This window comes from Lampris incognitus, chromosome 6 (genome assembly GCF_029633865.1).
Source record: "Lampris incognitus isolate fLamInc1 chromosome 6, fLamInc1.hap2, whole genome shotgun sequence".
NCBI lineage: Eukaryota > Metazoa > Chordata > Actinopteri > Lampriformes > Lampridae > Lampris > Lampris incognitus.
Window position 1 is genome coordinate 54,894,637 of NC_079216.1, and position 22,630 is coordinate 54,917,266.

Sequence of the window (22,630 nt, forward strand, 5' to 3'; positions counted from 1 at the left end):
GGCAGACCCACAGACACAGGCAGACCCACAGACCCAGGCAGACCCACAGACACAGGCAGACCCACAGACACAGGCAGACCCACAGACACAGGCAGACCCACAGACCCAGGCAGACCCACAGACACAGGCAGACCCACGGCAAAAAAAAAAAACCACACCGCCACAATCGCCACTGCCAACCTTTTGACTGCTAAGTGCACCGCTTTCTTATACGAGACCCCGTGTGCATTTCAGACCTGTGACATAAAAGCCAAAGCGTCGGGCTTATGTCTCCACATCCCTTGAAATGCAGCGCAGCCCCCAAAGAGCTCCCCGGCGCTCTACATGCCACTTTCAATTAGTTCCACAAAGAGAGCCTTCCGCTACCAAGAGGAAGATGGGAGCTCATTACTGAATTCCTCTCTACCCCGGCTTTGAAATATAGATCAGGAGGCTACGTCTGTCTGCCGAGGCCCGCGCTGGGCCCGGCTAGACCACGGCAGACCAGTCCTGCGAGTTTAAGTGCAGAGTGCCGTCTCGTGGATTAGAACACTACTCAGGTTTAACAGCCTGTGCAGCTTACTCTCTCTGTCTCTCGCCATTAGCCCTATCTCCCCCTCTTCCTCTCATTTGCCTTCTCCCCCCACTTCCTCTCCCTCTCCCCCTCCCTCTCCCTCTCCACTACACAAGCTCTCGGAAGCCACAGCTCTCAACGTCTAAAACCCACAGATGGGAAAATACCAATAATTTGATGAGAGGGAACGAGGATGGGGGAAGCACGGGTATCATATCATGGAGAAGTACTTATTACAGCTAAGTGTGGATGGTGAGGCAGGTGCTGATAAGGTGATTTCATTCACTTATTCTAATCAAACTACAGATGAGCAAAGGTGCGATGGCGGGGTTTTAAATGCTCGGAAATTAACTTCCACGGTAATACACGGGAGGTTGTTTAAAGGTACACTTAACACGTCAAACTCCGCAATACTTGAGCAAAGTTTTGTAAAATAGTTAACACAGACACGCATCCTTTATATCTGCAATCCTTAACTTTAAATTACATTCGACATCCAAATGCATTTGATGATGTCCGAGGAGGTAGCACCGAGGGCAGTCTGACAGGACACGGAAGCGGGGTGGGCTAAACTAACCGCTAGCCCATGCAGACTGGCAGTTCCGATAACACCGAGGGCGTTCTGGCAGTGGCCTCACCCGGCGTTGACCGTGGTGATTTTGGTGTCGTCGTGTGGAGTGTGGGGAGGTGTGTCGAGGTTGTCTGGCTGGGAGAGCTGGCATTGGATCGGCTGAGGGCGCTTGCCCTGCTGTGCCCGGTGAGCCCCAAGGACAACGGCCCCTGCCCGGAGCTGCGGCCAAAGAGGAAACCCCGAGAGTCCCCAGATAGCATCCGGATGTGGGCCACTTCAGGCAATGATGCAGCCCTGATGGCCTTCTTCTGGCCCCGACTAAATGAATGTGAGCCCGAAGTGGCCCACATGTATAATAGCAAATATAGCCCCAATATGCCAAATCAAATGTGGACGTTTTTCGGCAAAGATGCAGCGCTCTCAGCAACATGTAATCTGGATGTGACCCTGAAGTGGCCCGTGTGGTAAATGGTGAATATGGCCCAAATATCACAAAACAAATATGGGCCACCTGTGGCAAATATGTGGCACAAGCGGCATTGCTATGGCTTGGTTCTGGCCCAAGATCCGGCAAACAGGAGCGGACCGCCTAAGTGCCATCATTCCACGCGGTATGTGGGCCGGATGAAAGTGTCGGAGTGGGACGGGTGTGGGCCACAGCAATTTTGCTATCTGGGTGGTCTGACGGGACGCGGAAGTGGTGCAGGCTAAGCTAACTGCTAGCCCATGCAGACCGGCAGTTGCGACAGTCATCCTGGCCGGCGTTCATTCCCTGGGACAGCGATGTTTTGTTTAGTTTGGCTATATGTGTTAGTTTGGATATGTGTGCTCTTGGATATGTGTTTTGTCTTTGTGTTGCATTGCTGTGGGCTGGGGGGAAATTATATTTCGTTTCCCCCCAGCCCAATTAAATAAATTTAGTAAAGTGTTCCTGATTCCTGCTTCAAGCTGTCCAACAAATTTTTTTTTTTTTGACGGTGCCGCCATATTAAAAGGGCAGCCAGAGTTAGAATTATTGGTGGGATCTATACTCATTATATTTGGGGAAACCGCAACACACAACAGCTATTATGATGCAGCAAGCGTTAATGGTTTTCCTCCTCAGGACCAAAAAATTCAACTTGTTCGGAGGGATCTGACTCCTTACTTTTTAACAAGGGAACAGATAGGATTATCGACTGCAAAGACCTGCCGCAGCAGCACATTTACATTTGTGGAGTGAGTGTGTGTGTGTGTGTGTGTGTGTGTGTGTGTGTGTGGTGTATGTGTGTGTGTGTGTGTGTGTGTGTGTGTGTGTGTGTGTGTGTGTGTGTGTGTGTGTGTGTGTGTGTGTGTGTGTGTGTGTGTGTGTGTGTGCATGCAGCTGCCTGCCTTTTGCATTCACGGTCAGATATCTTCATCCACCGTCACTGTGCGTACACCTTTCATTAATAACGTCTATTAGCACCGTCCTCAGTGGAACGCCATCAGCTAGGTCATGAAGAGAGAGCTAATTAGAGGCTGTTGGCTGCAACTAGAGAATGACCATAAGGGACCGAGTATAGCGAAGATCTGTGTGACCAATCAGCCAGTACGTGCAGAGGTATAAGACACCAGCGTTTAAACTTCTGTTGCTCAGCCGCATATATAGACGGAGGATCAGGGAAGTAAAGCGGGTGGGGGGAAAGGAAGGAAAGAAAGGGGAGAGGGAGGAAGTAGTGGGTGGTGACGGCCACGAGAGGGTCCTGCTTATTAGGCCCTGTGTGTGTATCCCTTGCCCATTCTGTCTCTGTCCCGGTCTTCGGCCCTTTACCACTCTCTACTCTAGCTTTTGCCATTTCCTCACCTGTCCACCAGATCCCCCCGGACTTTCCTCCCGGTTTACCACACCCACCTGCTCACCTGGTCCCACCTAGTAATTGTCTGCACCTGCTGCCCATGCCCTCATCAGTTCCTCAGTACCGGTCTCGACCATCCATTGCCTGCCTGTTGGTCAGTTTCTTCCTCGCATTCTTTCGTTCTCGCCAGCCTGGACCCTGCTCCCATGTGTTCCTGTGGTTTAGACCTTCAGCCTGCTTTTGACCTGCCCGCCTTTTCCCCTTTTGGACTTTGTTTGCCTGTTTCGGACTCATTCCCCGCTGACTTAACTGTAAGCCTGTCATTTGTGTTTTGAGCATTAAATCCCCCTCATTCAGCCCGTCTGTCTGCCGAGTCTGCATTCGGGTCCTCCACCTGTCCGCCCCGTTCTGATTCGCGGCAACGAGAGGGAGACGGGTTCTTGATACTCTCCGATTCACTCTATGCAAATCATAACAAACGCAGGAAATGCCTGGGCCTGGACTCCGGCTAATTGCCATGGCAATAACAAAGGGGGGCTTCCTTTAGAGCAGGGAGGCAAATAAAACATTAGCTTAAAGTTTTCTTGGAGACTGAGGGATGTTATAATTACCCAGAACCCAGCACATCAGCACTTTGCATGCCGTGTGTGTCCCACACTTGCAGCCTGGTGATGGAAAACAAATATATCTCATATTGTGGTGGTGAGGTGTCTAGGGTGGGGGGGTGGGGGTGGAGGAGAGAAGATTGAGAAGGGGAGGGTGAGAGAAGAAAGCAAAGGATGGGGGGGGGTGGATAGGCGAGAGACGATGAGATAATGAGGGGAGGGAGGGTAAAGGATGATACTTGGTCTTTTCAAACCGTTCTACACTGGTAGCAAGGCATCAAAATGCACACCCACCATTAGCATATTGACCCCACCCCTCTCCGCTGGCCTCCTTCCCCCTCATTATCATCACACGATGCATTGGACACGGGAAACACAAACCAGGCACATTTCCTATAGCATGTTCGCCTAAATGTCACACCAGCAATGAAATTAGAGCACAGAATAAATTCAGGGCCCGTGAGTGGATGTCAGTTTGGGCCCTCTAGCCGGCCATGAAAGAGCCGAGTCTGCAGCCGGCTCATTAATGTGGGTCTGTTCACTTGAGCATGTTGCAGGCAAAACAAACAAGGTCGTAACTAGCCGAAATATGCAACCACAGAAACTTCAGGAAACGTCCTTGGACCTCCTCCCCCCTGCAGGGAGGATGGGACGGTGTCCCTGCTCCAGTGAAGAGGGCTGACACTCCGTGGGCCTTGAGCTTATGAGAGGGACCCTGGCTGGACGGGTTCCCTGTCTGATCTATGTCTGCAGGCACCGACGCATTCACATAGTGGGCGTAACCTAAATGTTCATTCACAAGGCATGTCTCTCCCTGCGGACAGATTCTGCCCCCTTTCTAAGTCTATCCTCTGCTGTCTGACGCCAGTCAGACGCCAGTCAGAATCAGAACCAGATATATCGGCCAAGTATCTTTCCACATGCAAGGAGTCTGACTGGTTTTTTGGCTCACATGGATCAATACCGCACAATATATACAACACAAAACAACAGCAGCGGCAAAAAGGGTTGGGGGTAAGGGAGGTTAAAAAATAATAACGAATACAAACCTACATCCCATCGCTCATCCATCTGTCTTTCTTCCACTTTATCCGCCCATCAGTTTTGCTGTTGGCCTGCCCTGGTTTTGTGCCATTTGTCTCTGCGAATATGTCTTTTTGCCTGTGTTTAGGTCTTGTCTGGACGCCCGTCTGTAGGTCTGCCTTCCCCCACATACCATACAGATGGATGAACTCGTACGAGCCAGTGATCGTGCTCCGAAAATCTAATCATCGGGCACAGCTGGGTGTGTTTGTGCTTGTCACACACAGATGTGCATACAGGAGTGCTAACAGCCATCCGTGCAGACAAACAAAGGGAGTGCCGCGCGGCGAGAGAAGAAATAGTCCCCCTGCGAAGAGGCGAACACTGGCCCTACTGTGACGGGCCTTTTATTAGTATGTGCACTCGCAAAGCATTGGCGTGATGCAGTCACACAAGGTCTTACCACCCGTATTCTCCACACCACCGGCTTGTGCAAACACACGCAGGTATACACACACACACACACACACACACGCATCCACGTAAAGACCAAGACACACAAAACGTCTCCACCTTCGCGAGCCAGACTCGTAAAACACTCGCTCTCGCTAATTGGCGCACAGTAATTGCTAGCTTGTATAAGAAAAGACACTTTTTTTTTTACCCCAATTACTTCTCCATGTTTATGTAATAGGGCTTGTTATTTTGGGACGTTTAATGTTTCCCTTGTATAACTGTAAGCTTAATGAGTAAAAGCCTTAATACGGAGAGGTCCTGAAGGATTGTGTTACGCTGAGGCGAAGCGCAGCAACAGCGCTACACTGTTTGCGAGCGATCCAAAATAATGACATCAGTCATGACATAAAATGGAGCAGTATCAGGCCAGGCATGAGACAGATTATGACACGAGAGTGGGCTGAAGGGCTAACTGGACGCGGCCCAGTGTTCGGGGGGAGGAATTACATCATCGCGTTTTGGGGTTGTGTAAAGTACTAGATGTGCTGCGGTGCACAAAAGCCCCTCTGAGAAAAAAGAAACGTGGGGAAATAACTCCCTAATAAAGACGAGGGAAAACGATCGGATGGACCGGTTATGGTGAACTTACCCACAGATGCTAAATGTGTATACATGTCAGCCCTGTGGCACTGAGAGGGACAGCAACGCCGCATGTGGACGAAGAAATCCGCCAAGGCCGTATAAAGTGAAATCATTTTATATATCTTATTGCAAGATACTTTCTAGAAAAGCTTATGTAACTCGGTGGGTTGCTACCCCGAGTGACACCCAGTGCCGGACACAAAGCCTGGAGTATATCTGACACTATACGAGGGATGTTGTATAATAAGAGAGATGTTGTATAGTGAGTACTGGAGTCAGTGTGAGATCCCCACCTCTACATCACGTGTTAAATACCCGGAGGGACGATCAAAGCCTTTGTGATCCAGCGGCTGTTGTATCACCGCCGGCCCACTCCCCCAACGCAGGGCCTCTTGTTAATGCAGCAGAGTGTGTGTGTGTGTGTGTGTGGTGGGGGCGGGGGTGCACACATATGCAGTAACCTGGTTCCACAAATGCATATACATGGACCTCTTTCGCAAGAATCCCTGACCTGGATTTTATCATTCAGTTCAGCTCAATTCATCCATCCATCCGTTATCCGAGCCGCTTATCCTGCTCTCAGGGTCACGGGGATGCTGCGGCCTATCCCAGCAGTCATTGGGCGGCAGGCGCAGAGACACCCTGGACAGGCTGCCAGGCCATCACACAGGGCCCGCGCACGTACGCACACACGCACGCACGCACACACACACACACTCATACCAAGAGACAATTTAGTACGGCCGATTCACCTGACCTACATGTCTTTGGACTGTGGGAGGAAACTGGAGCTCCCGGAGGAAACCCACACAGACACGGGGAGAACAAGCAAACTCCACACAGAGGACGACCCGGGGCGACCCCCAAGGTTGGACTACCCCGGGGCTCGAACCCAGGACCTTCTTGCTGTGAGGCGACCGCGCTAACCACTGCGCCACCGTTCAATTCAATTCAATTCAATTAAGTTCAGTTACAATTCAATTAAGTTCAGTTACAATTCAATTCAAATTCATTATCACTGCTCAAGTACATGTAAATAAACGACATGGACTCGCATGCTCGCAAGATGATGTAAATTTATGTCACGTAAGTGAAGCATTAATATTCAAGGACGCATTATTGGCAACTAAAAGCTCCGACATACTTCCCGCGTTCCATGTCCTCGGACAGCTGCGGACTTGTACTGGTTTCACGGACACACACGCGCATGCGGTTCCACTTATACTCCAACTGAGGGTCCTCGTCAGGCAGGCATCCGACGCATGCGCATTTCCCGATTCACGCTCCATTCCAGTTGGCGGTGGCAATGCATCATAACGTTGCTTGACGGCACAGCATTTTCACCTCTCCCAAGCGTTTGCACGGTTTCCGGCCAGGAGTTCAACACCATTTGGCTGTCTTTGCATTCTTTTCAAAGATAAGTTGTATAAATAAACGGGCGACGGCGGATATCCTTGCACAACCTCTCTTCAAAACAACTGTTATCTGGAGCATGTGCAGTCAACGTGCTTGCTATCCCCTATGCAGATGTCTGCACGCAGCCCCAAAATGGTGACCCTTGCGGACATGGGCAGATGATGACATTTATGTCAGAATGACTTGGCCTTAATGATCATTCTCATACTACTGGTAATTGAAATATAATATAATATAATATAATATGATATAATATAATATAATATAATATAATATAATATAATATTTATTATCTTCTCTTGCGCAACTTTTTTTTTTTTTTTGGGATTTTCCCTCCTTTTTCTCCCCAATTGTATCCAGCCAATAATTACCCCACTCTTCCGAGCCGTCCCGGTCGCTGCTACATCCCCTCTGTTGATCCGGGGAGGGCTGCAGACTACCACATGCTTCCTCCAGTACACGTGGAGTCGCCAGCCGCTTCTTTTCACCTGACAGTGAGGAGTTTCGCCATAGGGACATAGCGCATGGGAGGATCATGCTAATCCCCAAGTTCCCCCTCTCCCCGAACAGGCGACCTCACTGACTAGAGGAGGCGCTAGTGCAGCAACCAGGACACATACCCACATCTGGCTTCCCACCCGCAGACAGGGCCAATTGTGTCTGTAGGGACGCCCGACCAAGCCGGAGGTAATACGGGGATTAGATCCGGCGATCCCCATGTTGGTAGGCAACAGAATAGACCGCTATGCTACCTGGATGCCCCTCTTGCACAACTTTTTTTTTATTATTTCTAGTTTTTCTCCTTATCCCACCCGATTAACCCAATGGCATATGGCCGGAACTCTTGTCGAATAACTCCCCTGGCTCACATTTCCACAGGAAGGAGATAGTCCTAACACCAGCTTCCTTCAAACTCGTGTCGGCTGCTCTCGCTGTTTTACACATTGAAGCCTCGCATGGATTGCATCACCTTCAGGCAGCGAAGGAGGCGTAGGGAGAATGCTTTCAGTTACTTGGCTGCAGGCGCCCGTATGGGCCAGAGGGGTCGCTGGAGAACGACGAGTCCTTGAACGCTACACCGATCTACACCCACTATCCCTCGGGTAAGGGTGGCCTAATGAAGGCCTTACCCCGTGGACGCTCTTGCCGTGACCGGTTACAGCGAGTCTGGGATACGACCCTCCCAGCCACATGACGAGCGCCTCTTGCACAACTATTGACGTCTACTGATTATCTACTGGCTAAACCCAAATATCTTAGTATAAATACACAGCTAACCACATCACAGTGGGTCAATATTATTACAGAAAAAGAGGAACCAACTTTAGTACAGAGCTGGATGGTATACTGCACCTTTCATTTCACTCTGAAAGTCCATTGAGGGCAAACAACTTTCAGCCACTGCAGCATATTCTTTTTTCTTTTTTCTCTCGAATTTATGATTCAGTCCTGCAGGAAGGTCATATGGAAATAAAGTATTATTTACGAAAAAGGCCGAGTAGGTGTGTACATGTTGAACACCCTGACCTGTAGAAAATCCCTATTCTAGTGGAAGAAAAAAACCCCAGCTAGAGTACTATTTTACCACTCGCCTTGTTCCAAACTCGGACCCCCACCCCGCTCTGACCCTCGCCTCTTGTGTGCAGAGAGGAGATGAAGTGGGGGTGGGCGGGGGGGGGGGGTGAGACGTGAAGGAACGGAGAGGCTTTAAAAAAAAAGGTGTTGTGAGCAGACTCTGTTTTCTTCCTTCACTGGAAAGGCACCTCAACAGGCCCGCTATTGACCACAGCCGCCAGGGGAGGGACAGGGTCAATGTAACGGAGAGCAGGGGACCATTCTGGACCACTTAACTATAATCAGTAAACGCACCCCGGTCGCAATTAGCGCAGGGCCACCCCTGAGTGCACGCATTCTCTTCACAGCACTGTCTGCGTTTCACTCTTCCTCCGCGGGAAACCTCTAATGCAAATAACGCCCCCCCCCCACACACCCGGCTTAATAAGGGCAAACGAGAGGGGGAGCGCGGGGACGCAACGCTGTTTTTACTCGTTGGTTTTAAGAGTCATCTCCCTGCTGCATTTCCCCATGTTTCAGGGTGAAACGAGGAGCAAATCTTTTATTTACTGTCGCACGAGTTTGCTGTGGTCTAGGGGTGCAAGAAAATATCGATACACTCGAGTATTGCGATATTATCTTTAGTGACACTGTATTGATTCTCAAAACCACTATATCGATTTTTCATTGTTTGCATGTGAAGATTCGTGACAAACATTTCGTGTTGTGTGTAACCCCACGACCGCTAGATACCAGCGTTGTCGTCTATCTTCAGCCATTTGACTCTTCCACTCCAACCCAACAACGTAAACCGAGACAGGAAGTAGCATAAGCACAAAGAACACAGGCCTATGAAATCGCAATATATCGCCTTTCTTACAGTATCGCAATATATCGCCTTATGTTGAATCATAACCCCTGTATCGTGATACGTATCGTATCACCAAATTCTCGCCAATACACAGCCCTACTGTGGTCCGGCTACATCTGCTGTAAAATAAACATTTCAACCCCCCCGCGTACATGGGAGCAGACCGAGGGCCACCATCCGTCCTTCACCGTCCCCGCCATTCATCCTAATCCCACCGACGGATCGTTTGCTCTGGTCCTGGGAGAGTTAACAACAGCTCCCTTGAATATTACTTTTTTTTTTTTCACTTCTTCTGGTCTCATTAATTTCTCATTTTCACCGTCAAGTCGGCAGCATATCTCAAAGGCCTGTTGTGCGAGACAGATGAGTGATTTTTCCCTTCAAATGATCCATCCGTCAGCGCCAAACTTTATGTAATTAGACCCACAAAATGGTCTCTCTTCATAAATCAAGTGCAAGGGGAGGCGCGGCTGTGGGGGGGGGGATGAGAGAAAACCTCTGCTAGGTTGGAAAAGGAAAGAAGAGGGAGACGGTAACGTGACAGGTAGCCGGTGCCGTCACGCTGAGCACCTCTCCACCACAACCCACACACACTCACAAGCGCACTCATTTCGGATTCACCGCGCTTAGCCGTCTGCGCTTCCCCCTCCTGTAAGGAAAATGGCAAACAAAGCAAATAGACAGACACGCCAGCAAATAAACAGAGCGTCCCTTTAAGTGATACCGGCCTCTCCGAGGGGCCAAAAGGTGATGTCTGATCGGTGCTGAAGGGTGCAATACAGTAGAACCACCGGGATTTCACTCCTACCTAAAGGTGTTTAAACTCTATATTCTGTCAAGATAAACACCCAGTTGAGATATTAATGCATTGCATATGTTAGTGTGTCTGTTAGGAAACAACTGACACCAAAATGATCATTTTAACAACTGTAACACTATTTTTAAACAATTTAAACTTCAGAGAGACATGGTCGAACTTGAATAGCAAAATTGGAAAAAGTGAAAATATTACCTGAAAAACAAAATGGAAAACACATATTGCTTATCTAACCAACGTAATGAGGCCTATAAAACGTGAAATGTAAAAAAAAGAACTGAAAATAACCATTGAAACAGTCCTAAACAACGACCGGACCTTAAAAACTACTAGAACGACTGTGGGCTGTCAAAATGACCGCCACTGTTTTTAAACTCTATATTCTGTCAAGATAAACACCCAGTTGAGATATTAATGCATTACATATGTTAGTATGTCTGTTAGGAAACTGATACCAAGATTAACATTTGAACAACTTTAAACTATTTTTCAAACAATTTAAAATGGCGGCTGCTCAACGTCTGTAGATACTGCAACGCCTCGGTGGTAGTCATGGTGTGTCTGAAATGGCGTCTGTAAGCAGACATGTTGGAAATAATCAAAATTCAAGATTAGATTATAACTCTGCACTGGAGAACGCCACTGTGTTTCTAGGGCAGAGCAACGAACTTTGCGAAGGAAATGACGCGACCAACACACGTCATAAACAGTGACATGATGCACACGATGACGCGCAAATTACACGCCGTCATTTTGACTGCTCGTGGTCATTTTAGGTAGATCTTCTTATCATAACTTTTCTTTGTGCAATTGATATAAAACTCATTTCAATGCAAATATATGCAATTTTCGGAGCACTCGGGGAGCAGCAGGTCTGTGTCTCTCCCCCAAAGTAATTTAACTTTGAAAATCCAAAACGGTCAAAACGACAGTCTTGGTCGTTCTAGTGATGGGAGAACATGCAAACGCCACACAGAGGACGACCTGGGATTGGAAAAATTTGGGATTCGGAAAAATCCTGAGTCTGCATGGGTTTCCTCCGGGTGCTCCAGTTTCCTCCCACAGTAAAAAGTCATGTAGGTCAGGTGAATCGGCCGTACTAAATTGTCCCTAGGTGTGAATGTATGTGTGTGTTGGCCCTGCGATGGACTGGCGGCCTGGCCAGGGTGTTTCCCCGCCTGCCGCCCAGTGACTGCTGGGATAGGTTCCAGCATCCCCGCGACCCTAATTAGGATAAGCGGCTTGGTTAATGGATTGGATTGGATGGAAAATGATGGGAGACAAGTTTCCTGTGGAAGATGTGCACACGCGTTTAAGAGGCCCATTAAACTCCATCCTCTGGTAAAAATAATATCCTCCGTCTGAACCGGCAGCACACGTTTGAACAAATCACCCGCAGCACAGCTGTCACTCTTTTTCTTACAATAGCACCTTTGACACGTCCACGCATGCACAAGTCCTGTTCTTCCTCTTTACCACCTGTTCAGCATGCAACAATAACATCTCCATTTCCCTTTGCACCGACACACTACTGGTTTTCCAACTCCGCCGTTCCTTTTTCTGCACGGCACGGCATATACGTTAACGCAGTGCATTTCACATTTCACATCTATATTTCCCCTCCTATCTGGAAGTGTCCGCCTACAGCATTTCCAACTTTCTGTGGTGGGCCAAGATATGAGTATGAGTGTCTGTACAAAACCGGATACACTTACAGCTACATATACACACACAAATACGCACACACATGCACACAAGCACACACAGAGAAATGCAGAAATGTTGTCACCCATATCAAAACTCTGCCCATATGGCCAGCTGGGGAGGGAAGAGGCTTTATGATCCTTTGGTTTCCGGATCTAATGGTCATAATGTGGAGTGGATTTGCATGTAGGACAAGGGTTAGGAGGTTAGGACACATGACATAGAGGACGGGCGGCAGGGATGATGAGGGGAGGATGTGGCAGAGAGAGAGAAAGACAGAGACAAAGAGAGAGAGATAGAGAGGCTGGAAGAGAGAATAAATGACTGAAGGATGCATAGAAAGGAGGCAAGGAGGGAAAGAGAGGGAGGAAGAGAGGCCAAGTAACACTAATATAAAAGTCCCCTGCTGTTCTCAACTGCTCCTCTTGGTGCCCGGAGCAGCACTGTGTGCAGGGCCAGAAACTCTGTTGTAGACTAAATGGGCCACCCCTTTCTCTATGGCTTTTTCTCTCTCTCGCACACACACACACACACACACACACACACACACAGAGGCTGAGCGAGGACACACACCATGCCCCGCTCAAAAACTGTGTCTTTGTGTCTGAGTTGGAGCATTGGCGTCTCCATGGTGACGTTGTGAATAACACCGGTGGTTTGGGACTTTGGGTCGTTGGGGGGTTTTGAGCTTCCCCTCTCCTCCTCCTCCAGCACCTATGTTATGTCAAGAGCTTGGCAAGAATAGCGAGCTGGGATGGAAGCAGCGGTGGTGTCGGGGGTGATGGGGGGGGAGGGGGGATAACCAGCCTCCTCGCTTTGCATCTGAAGACCATTTGGAAGCTGGGGTGATGGGAACGTTTTCACTGGTGCGGCTCACATTTTAGCCTTGTTCGTTATCGTGAGTTTGGGGCCTTCTGTAGTTAAAAGCAGGCGATGGTTAAAGTCGGATTGAAATCAAAACAGAAATATTTTGTAAAACAACATTACTTTTCATGTATTCTGTACTGTTTCACTCTACTGGGGGAAAAAAGGATAAAAGGCAGGATTCAGATTTTTTTATCCCTTTCTTTTTATAAGAGTTCCCCCAGTTAAGCTTCTCTCATTTACATACAGCCAATCAGAGCCAATCATCAAAATATGAAGCCCCGCCCACCCTTACCCTCTGCTTTGTCTCAGCAGGGTAAAGATCAGTTTACGCCATTGCCAAGAATGTCAAGAAGGTACATTTTCTGTTGCCTCTCATTCTTTATCTGTCACTTGTTTGTTTTTTTTAAATCTAATAATTTATTTTATTCTGTAATCGCTTATTTTGTGTTTCAATATAGCACAATACACACGATACAGGTGTTGTCATTGGCATATCTTTGTTTTTTGCTGTCAGATAACAGCACCGCTATAAAAAAAGAGATTTGATCGAGACTTACATTATCTAACTTGCTGACAAAGCTAACTGCTATTCCTGTGCTGTTAGCATTTTGTAACCCTCCATCGGAATCACTTTTTGCAGCAGACATGGCTACTAGAAAGGTCCCTCCCTTGAGAGGAAGGGACCTTTCTTGTAGCCATGTTTCCTACTATGTTTGCTATGTTTGCTGCTATGTTATGTAAGCTGATTGGTTTGCTAAAAGCGTCCCCTCATTTCGTGATCTAAAGTCAAAACAGTGGCTCGTTGCGCCACGTTGCCTCTTTCCAGTCATGCTGTGCTAAAGTTTGGTGTCGCATTCGGTGTGAGCAGTGCATAACACTGCTTATTATGTCACACTCAAGGTTTTTAGACATCCATCCGTCCATCTATCATCCAAGCCGCTTATCCCAATTAGGGTCGCGGGATGCTGCAGCCTATCTCAGCAGTCATTAGGCGGCAGGCGGGGAGACACCCTGGACAGGCCGCCAGTCCATCACAGGGCCGACACATTCACACCTAGGGGGAATTTAGTATGGCCGAATCACCTGACCTACATGTCTTTGGACTGTGGGAGGAAACCGGAGCACCCGGAGGAAACCCACGCAGACACGGGGAGAACATGCAAACTCCCCACAGAGGACGACCTCCAAGGTTGGACTGCCCCGGGGTTTGTATACATGGAAAGTTAAGTTTGATTATTTATTTCAGATTGAATTTAAAAGGTGCAACTTTGTCAGGGGTAAAATTCTGACATACTCTAAGCCATGCGAGGAACCATATCTGTACCTTGTACACAGCTGGTGATGGGCTGCAGATAAAATCAATTTGTTGTTTTTTTTTTTTTTAGTGTGTGTGTGTGAGCAAGTGCTTCAGTTAGACCACAGATCCCGATGGAACAAAGAGAAAGAGATTGGGGGGGGCACAGAAAGAGGGAGAGCGAGGGAAAGCGTCTCGGCCCACCTGGGCACACAATAGCAGTGAGATGAGAGTATGGCTCAAGGGCTCTCCCTGTCCCCAAAATACACAGTCGACGGTTTGGCGAGCAGATCAAAACAGCCCCAGTCTAGTTCAGGTGTTATGCCTTCAGAGGCGCCGCCAATTTTACAAGAGCCTCCATTGTCATATAGATGGCCCGGATGGGGGCGACAGTGGCTCAGGAGGTAGAGCATGTCGCCTGGTAACCGGAGGGTTGCCGGTTCGATCCGATCCTCGGCTCCTCCTGGCAAAAATGTCGAGGGGTCCTTCAGCAAGACGCCTAACCCCTAACTGCCCCCAGTGAGCTGGTTGTTACCCTGCATAGCTGACACCGCTGTCAGTTTGAGTGGCTGTTGCTGCTAGAAAAGCACTATATAAATCCAATCCATTTACCGTGGCTGCAAAGTGACGAATGTCTGTGTTTCTCATTCATATAGACAGAGGACAGATTAAAAAAGGGGGCAGGAGCTCAGAATACATTTATATCCACGCTTTTATGGAGCATGGGCGCTTTTCATCTTTTGCTATTACTGGTGAATATATTTTTCACTTCGAAGTGTATTACAGCATCTATCTTGGACTTTTTCTGATATTTAAAGCTTAGTGTTATAAGTTGGGGAGGTCAACGTGTCTGTGTTCAAGGGCGCAGGAGAGAGTTTTATACGGGGGGGGGGGTACAAAACCCTGTAGGAGGGTCCGGGGGCATGTTCCCCCGGAAATTTTTTTTAAAAACGGTTCTAAACTGCCATTTCACAACCGCTTTCAGCAAAGAAGAACGTGTTTCATGGCCATACGATAAGGCCTCCCCCGGAAGATCTATTATTTCATTTTTTTAATTTCAGCAGCTAAATTAACAATGTTTAAGCTATTTGAGAGGGAAAAAAAACGTAAAGCCTAGGCATCTAACTGTACATCATTGAGGCAAATCATGCTAGTTGGTTCACACATTATGAAGTTACCAAAATACCAAAACATAGTACTCTGAAATGAATGTAAATGCTATATAAAACCTTGTATTCACAATAAGGTTAATGTGACCCGTTCCGTATTAACGTTATAACCTTTAGAATTTATGTGGGTGTGACTATCACAACGTCTCTGCTAGCTACAGTTAGCCTTCCCGCTCACTGACTAGCACTGACAGGAGTTAGCAAAAATACATTTACTTAATTAAATACATGTTTCAACCTCAGGTTTCATCACAACGACATGTTTATCTCTTAAAAATGGGTAAGAACACTTTGTTTGTGAGGGAATTTACAAACCTGTGAGTGATGATGAATTGAGGAGGATTCATCGTTGCCGCCTTGAAAAGTTGTGTGCCGCCGCCACGTCACCGCAGTCACGTGTCAGCGGGTCGCCGCCAGTACCAAAGACATGGGGAGGAAGGGGGGATTTTTTTTGTTGTTGTTAATACTTTTAAATATTGTGGGATGGGAACGACATGAATGCTGGCACATACAGGGAATATATGTCCAATATTATATATATATATATATATATATATATATATATATATATATATATATATATACACTACCGTTCAAAAGTTTGGGATCACCCAAACAATTTTGTGTTTTCCATGAAAAGTCACACTTATTCACCACCATATGTTGTGAAATGAATAGAAAATAGAGTCAAGACATTGACAAGGTTAGAAATAATGATTTGTATTTGAAATAAGATTTTTTTTACATCAAACTTTGCTTTCGTCAAAGAATCCTCCATTTGCAGCAATTACAGCATTGCAGACCTTTGGCATTCTAGCTGTTAATTTGTTGAGGTAATCTGGAGAAATTGCCCCCCACGCTTCCAGAAGCAGCTCCCACAAGTTGGATTGGTTGGATGGGCACTTCTTTGAGCAGATTGAGTTTCTGGAGCATCACATTTGTGGGGTCAATTAAACGCTCAAAATGGCCAGAAAAAGAGAACTTTCATCTGAAACTCGACAGTCTATTCTTGTTCTTAGAAATGAAGGCTATTCCATGCGAGAAATTGCTAAGAAATTGAAGATTTCCTACACCGGTGTGTACTACTCCCTTCAGAGGACAGCACAAACAGGCTCTAACAGGTACTATTTAATGAAGATGCCAGTTGGGGACCTGTGAGGCGTCTGTTTCTCAAACTAGAGACTCTAATGTACTTATCTTCTTGCTCAGTTGTGCAACGCGGCCTCCCACTTCTTTTTCTACTCTGGTTAGAGCCTGTTTGTGCTGTCCTCTGAAGGGAGTAGTACACACCGGTGTAGGAAATCTTCAATTTCTTAGCAATTTCTCGCATGGAATAGCCTTCATTTCTAAGAACAAGAATAGACTGTCGAGTTTCAGATGAAAGTTCTCTTTTTCTGGCCATTTTGAGCGTTTAATTGACCCCACAAATGTGATGCTCCAGAAACTCAATCTGCTCAAAGAAGTGCCCATCCAACCAATCCAACTTGTGGGAGCTGCTTCTGGAAGCGTGGGGTGCAATTTCTCCAGATTACCTCAACAAATTAACAGCTAGAATGCCAAAGGTCTGCAATGCTGTAATTGCTGCAAATGGAGGATTCTTTGACGAAAGCAAAGTTTGATGTAAAAAAAATCTTATTTCAAATACAAATCATTATTTCTAACCTTGTCAATGTCTTGACTCTATTTTCTATTCATTTCACAACATATGGTGGTGAATAAGTGTGACTTTTCATGGAAAACACAAAATTGTTTGGGTGATCCCAAACTTTTGAACGGTAGTGTATATATATATATGCATATATCTAGTAGTGGATGTTCTTGTTTATTGGGGGGACTTTTTCGACCCCCCCCATATTGAGGGGGACTTGCCCCCCCCCATCCTGTACCCACCCCGACGCCCTTGTGTGTAATAATATTGTGCACTAAAATACACATCGAATCTTCCCTTCTACTCGGGCCTGCAGGGAAATGTAATCCTAAAGTCTTTCAGCTTTCAATCCCTACATCTCTTTGCACTTCCTCCTTAGTTCCACCTTAGTTTCGGTTGTTTGTTTTCAAGCCGAAACTAAGGCTTGTTTGAAGAGATAAATATTTTGAGATGGTTCTCTCATGAACTTGACTAATCGAGGCCTCTCCTCATACTGTACCTTCTTCTTTTTTCTTAATCTAGGGAACGCTGAGCAACTTTCAGACATTGAAAAGACTACACAGGTTAAATAACGGTGACTTTTTTAGATTTGTTTTTTTGGGTACACCATCGTTTTTGAAAAGAACCTTTTTAAAGTTTTTATTAGTGCCTATAGGACAGATTCGGGGCTTAAAGTAATTTCAAGACTACACGGGGGACTTCAGGGGGTTAAAATAGCAAGTACAACCTACATAAAACAAAATCGGAGGAGGGAAACTAACAGCTGCATTCCAGCGGAAGTCTGGACAAAAGATTGTGAATTTCAATGGAGATTCAAGCTCAACCTCATGGAGAGCGTTTGGCTGGAGGAGTCCTGGTACAGCCAGCAGCCATACCAACATGTACCCTGGCTCTGCCAAATGACAGAAGCTAAGCAGGTGTGGGCTTGGCTAATGCATGGATGGGAGACCATCTGGAAGTAGTGTTGGTGGGCCAGTAGGGAGCAGTCTTCCCTCTGGTCCAATCAATCCATTATCCAAACTGCTTATCCTGCTAAGGGTCGCGGGGATGCTGGAGCCTATCCCAGCAGTCATTGGACAGCAGGCGGGAAGAGACCCTGGGCAGGCCGCCAGTCCATCACAGGGCCAACACACACACATTCACACCTAGGGACAATTTAGTACGGCCGATTCGCCTGACCTACATGTCTTTGGACTTTGGGAGGAACCGGAGCACCCAGAGGAAACCCACGCAGACACAGGGAGAACATGCAAACTCCAAGCAGAGGATGACCCAAGACGACCCCCAAGGTTGGACTACCCTGGGGCTCGAACCCAGGACCCTCTCGCTGTGAGGCGACTGCACTAACCACTGCTCTGTAACTCTCTGACCCCCCCCCCCAAAAAAAACTCCCACTGCCCCAGTGCAGTGATGAGGACACTGCTGTAGGAGATGCTGTCCTTCAGATGATATGTTAAACCAAGGTCCTGACTCACTGTGGTCATTAAAGATCCCATGGCACTTATCGTAAAAAGTAGGGGGTCCCTCAGTGTTCTGGCAAAATTCCCAACCTGGCCCTCTCCATCTGACCATGTAATCGTCCCCCTGTAAAATCCGCTCAATGATTCCTCCCTCTCCACCTCAAGCTGATCTGTGGCGAACATTCTGGTGCAAAATGGCTGCTGTGCATTGCCCAGGTGGTGCCACACATTGGTGGTGGTTGAAGTGAGTTACCCCCTTCTCTGTGAAGTGCTTCAGGTGTGTAGATAAAGTGCTATATAAACATAATCCATTATTTAATCACATCTGTTCAGAAGTCTCACCACTCCTGCTCTTCCAGCTGCTGGAGGAACTGTGGGTCCCCAGAAGCCAATCACTACCACGTGTTTTGGGCCTGTCCAAAAGTAAATACGATTTGGCCTAAGATTTATACAGAATTAGCGACTATATTCGAGACAAAAGTAACTTTTAATTGGAACGAAGTCCTTTTTGGGCTCCTACATCCCAGATAGCATCCAGATGTGGGCCACTTCAGGCAATGATGCGGCACTGATGGCCTTCTTCTGGCCCTGACAAAATGATGTGAGCCTGAAGTGGCCCACATGTATAATAGCAAATATGGCCCAAATATGCCAAATCAAATGTGGGCCTTTTTTTGGCAAAGATGCGGTGCTCTCAGCAACATGTAATCTGGATGTGACCCTGAAGTGAGCCGTGTGGTAAATGGTGAATATGGCTCAAATATCACAAAACAAATACGGGCCACCTTTGGCAAATATGTGGCACATGCGGCATTGCTATGGCTTGGTTCTGGCCCAGATCTGGCAAACAGGAGTGGACCACCCAAGTGCCATCATTCTACGCAGTATGTGGGCCGGATGAAAGTGTCGGGTGTGGGACGGGTCCGGGCCACAGCAATTTTGCTACCTGGGATTCGACTTCTACAAATATCAAAACAAAATTACTTATTTGGAAAACTGTTTATGTGTAGCCGCTAGAAAAGCAATTACAAAGACAGGGCTAAAGCCAGACGCCCCACAGAGGACCGGTATGATATAATTCATGAAACCTTTGTAATGGAAATAATCACCTTCTCCACGAGGCTTCAGGAAATTAAATTTGAGGAAATTTGGGAGAAGCAGAAAATGTATATTTCCCCGAAACGCCTTTCTTTTTGTTTAATTTTTTTTAATTTAACTTACTTTTTATTATTAATCTTAGATGAAAAAAAACGTGTTATATTTTTGTGTACTATAATTCCGCTGTAAAAAGCTGAAAAGACGGATCGCTCTGCAGAGGTATCGGACTAAAAAGACGACTGTGTAAAGTACTGCTGCTATTATGCGATTCCGAATAAAGGAAGAAGTGTCCAAAAAAAAAAGCATGAAAAATGAGAACGTTGATTCGGTGATTACATTTATGAGATTACAGGGTCCGCTTCAAGGACCGCCTGAAGCCACTGCACATGGCAAAGCCATATTAAAAGTAGTACCACAGAGGAGGGGGGGGGGCATGAATGCGTTCCCCTTAGCTGGTTACAAGGATGTCAACCCTATCTCTGTTTGAAGAGAGGCCATCTGTTTGATGATATATAGATTCTGGCTATAATGAAAGACTGTTTGATGGCGGGGCTCGAGCTTTGATGCTTGCCTAACAACACAGCTGTGCTTGAAAGGGCAATTTGAGTTTTGTTCTGTGGATACTGATAGCATAACACTGGGACGCCATGTTCTCCCCGCTCGCTGAAAGCCAGTCACACCTGGAGACAGATTGTGGGTGTCTGTTTATGTGTGTGTGTGTGAGTGCAATTCCCACACAGAGGCAAGTCACAATTATGGGTATTCAAATATTACGGGGGAGAACACTGCATGGTAAATACAACGTGTAGCAGGGTCTTATTATATTGTAACGTCCTTCCCTGCACAACGTCCATCCATTCGTCCGTTAGCCAAACTGCTTATCCTGCTCTCAGCGGTCATTGGGCGGCAAGGCGGGGAGACACCCTGGACAGGCTGCAGGCCATCACGGGGCCGACACACACACACAGTCACACCTAGGGACAATTTAGTATGGCCGATTTACCTGACCTACGTGTCTGTGGTCTGTGGGAGGACACCGGAGCACCCAGGCGAAGCCCACGCAGACACGGGGAGAACATGCAAACTCCACGCAGAGGACGACCCGGGACGACCCCCAAGGTTGGACTACCTCGGGGCTCGAACCCAGGACCTCCTTGCTGTGAGGCGACCGCGCTAACCACTGCACCACCGCGCCGCCCTCCCCTCCCTGCACAACAGTCCTCACATATTAAACTTTTTATGCAGGCCGGCTAAACACCTCGCTAACTTGTGTCCTGGCCAGTACAAAACCTCCCTCTGTTTGATCTTGCAACATGCACGCACACACACACACACACACACACACACACACACACACACAGTCTTGCCCCTATAAACATCAAAACATATGCAAATATGTCACGTGTTTGTGCCAGCTTCTGTGTACATCTTTGTTGAATTACAGCCTCTTTTTTTCCCATTTTCTGAAACTTTTTTTCTTTGAATTTTCCCGTCATTCCTTCTATTTCTGACTCAACTTCAGCTTTTCTCTCGCTCGGTATTCTCGTAGGAAAGTATTTGGTAGCCCCCTGCGAGCTCATCTGCGCGGCAGATCTTTGGTCTCTCTCGGCTTGTGTACTTGGTAACCGGTTGGACGTAAATTCAGCACACAAAATGGCCCACCAAATTACTGGGAATAATTTTCATTCCTCAGTGGCCCAGAAGGTCCTACATAGTCTCGGAGCGAATTCATCATCCCAATTTACTGTGCGAGTCTCTGTTCTTTAAATTTAGCAATAAGTTATTGCGACATCGCACCCATGAATCTTTTTTTTTCTCCTTCGGACCCCCGTCTGCAGAGGTGATGAAAGCTCCAGTTTTATTCGGCTCGTGTAGTAAAACACCAGTACATGCTCCAATGCTAGCGTTAATCCTTATTTTAATACTATTTAACCAGTATCCAATACAGGAGTAATTATTTGTCACAACAAATTAGACCGCAGGCCAAAATCACTGCAGTCTGACACACCACAGCCATACATACGTCTTCTGTCACAAGGTGTTGTGGATCGTTTTAGATCATTTAGCACTGTTGGTTGAAACGGGATTCAATGGCAACCTGTTTTATGACCTGGCCTATAGCTCACACAGGATCTCGAGTAGTCTTAGTAGATATTCTACTAAGCAACATGTGAAAAATAATCATCAGGCTCACATTTAGACGCCTAAAAAAACCGTAAATAGGGCGTCCGGGTGGTATGGCGGTCTATTCCGTTGCCTACCAACACGGCGATCGCCGGTTCAAACCCTTGTGTTACCTCTGGCTTGGATGGGCGACTCTAAAGACACAATTGGCCGTGTCGGTGGGTGGGAAGCTGGATGTGGATATGTGTCCTGGTCGCTGCACTAGCGCCTCCTCTGGTCGGTTGGGGTGTCGGTTCAAGGGGGAGGGGGAACCGAGGGGATTAGCGTGATCCTCCCACGCGCTACTTCCCCCTGGTGAAACTCCTCACTGTCAGGTGAAAAGAAGCAGCTGGGGACTCCACATGTATCGGAGGAGGCACGTGGTAGTCTGGAGCCCTCCCTGGATCAGCAGAGGGGGTGGAGCAGAGATCGGGACGGCCCCGGAAGAGCGGGGTAATCGGCCAAGTACAATTGGGGAGAAAATAAAAAAAATAAAATAAAAAAAAGAAGGCGTAAATATGTTGAATTACACAAAGCACCACCGAATGAGACAGTACGGTAACACATTTCAGAGACAGAAACCCACTTTATTCTGTCATTGTACAGGTTACAACGAAATTTGTCACCTAAATTTAACCCATCCTACAGTAGAGGAGCAGTGGGCAGCTGCAGTGCCCGGGGACCAACTCCAGTTCTTCTTTCCATTGCCTTGCTCAGGGGCACAGACAGGAGTATTAACCCTAACATGCATGTCTTTTTGATGGCGGGAGGAAACCGGAGCACCCGAAGGAAACCCACACAGACACGGGGAGAACATGCAAACTCCACACAGAAAGGACCTGGGACGGCCTGGGGTTCGAACCCAGGACCTTCTTGCTGTGAGTCAACAGTGCTAACCACTG

The 22,630-nt window shown here is 47.3% G+C and overlaps 1 protein-coding gene across 1 annotated transcript in view; it reads right to left on the reverse strand.

The window, feature by feature from the left end:
* Window positions 1-22,630, reverse strand: part of hipk2 (homeodomain interacting protein kinase 2) — a 144,146-nt gene that overhangs the window by 79,995 nt on the left and 41,521 nt on the right. The window lies entirely within an intron of this gene.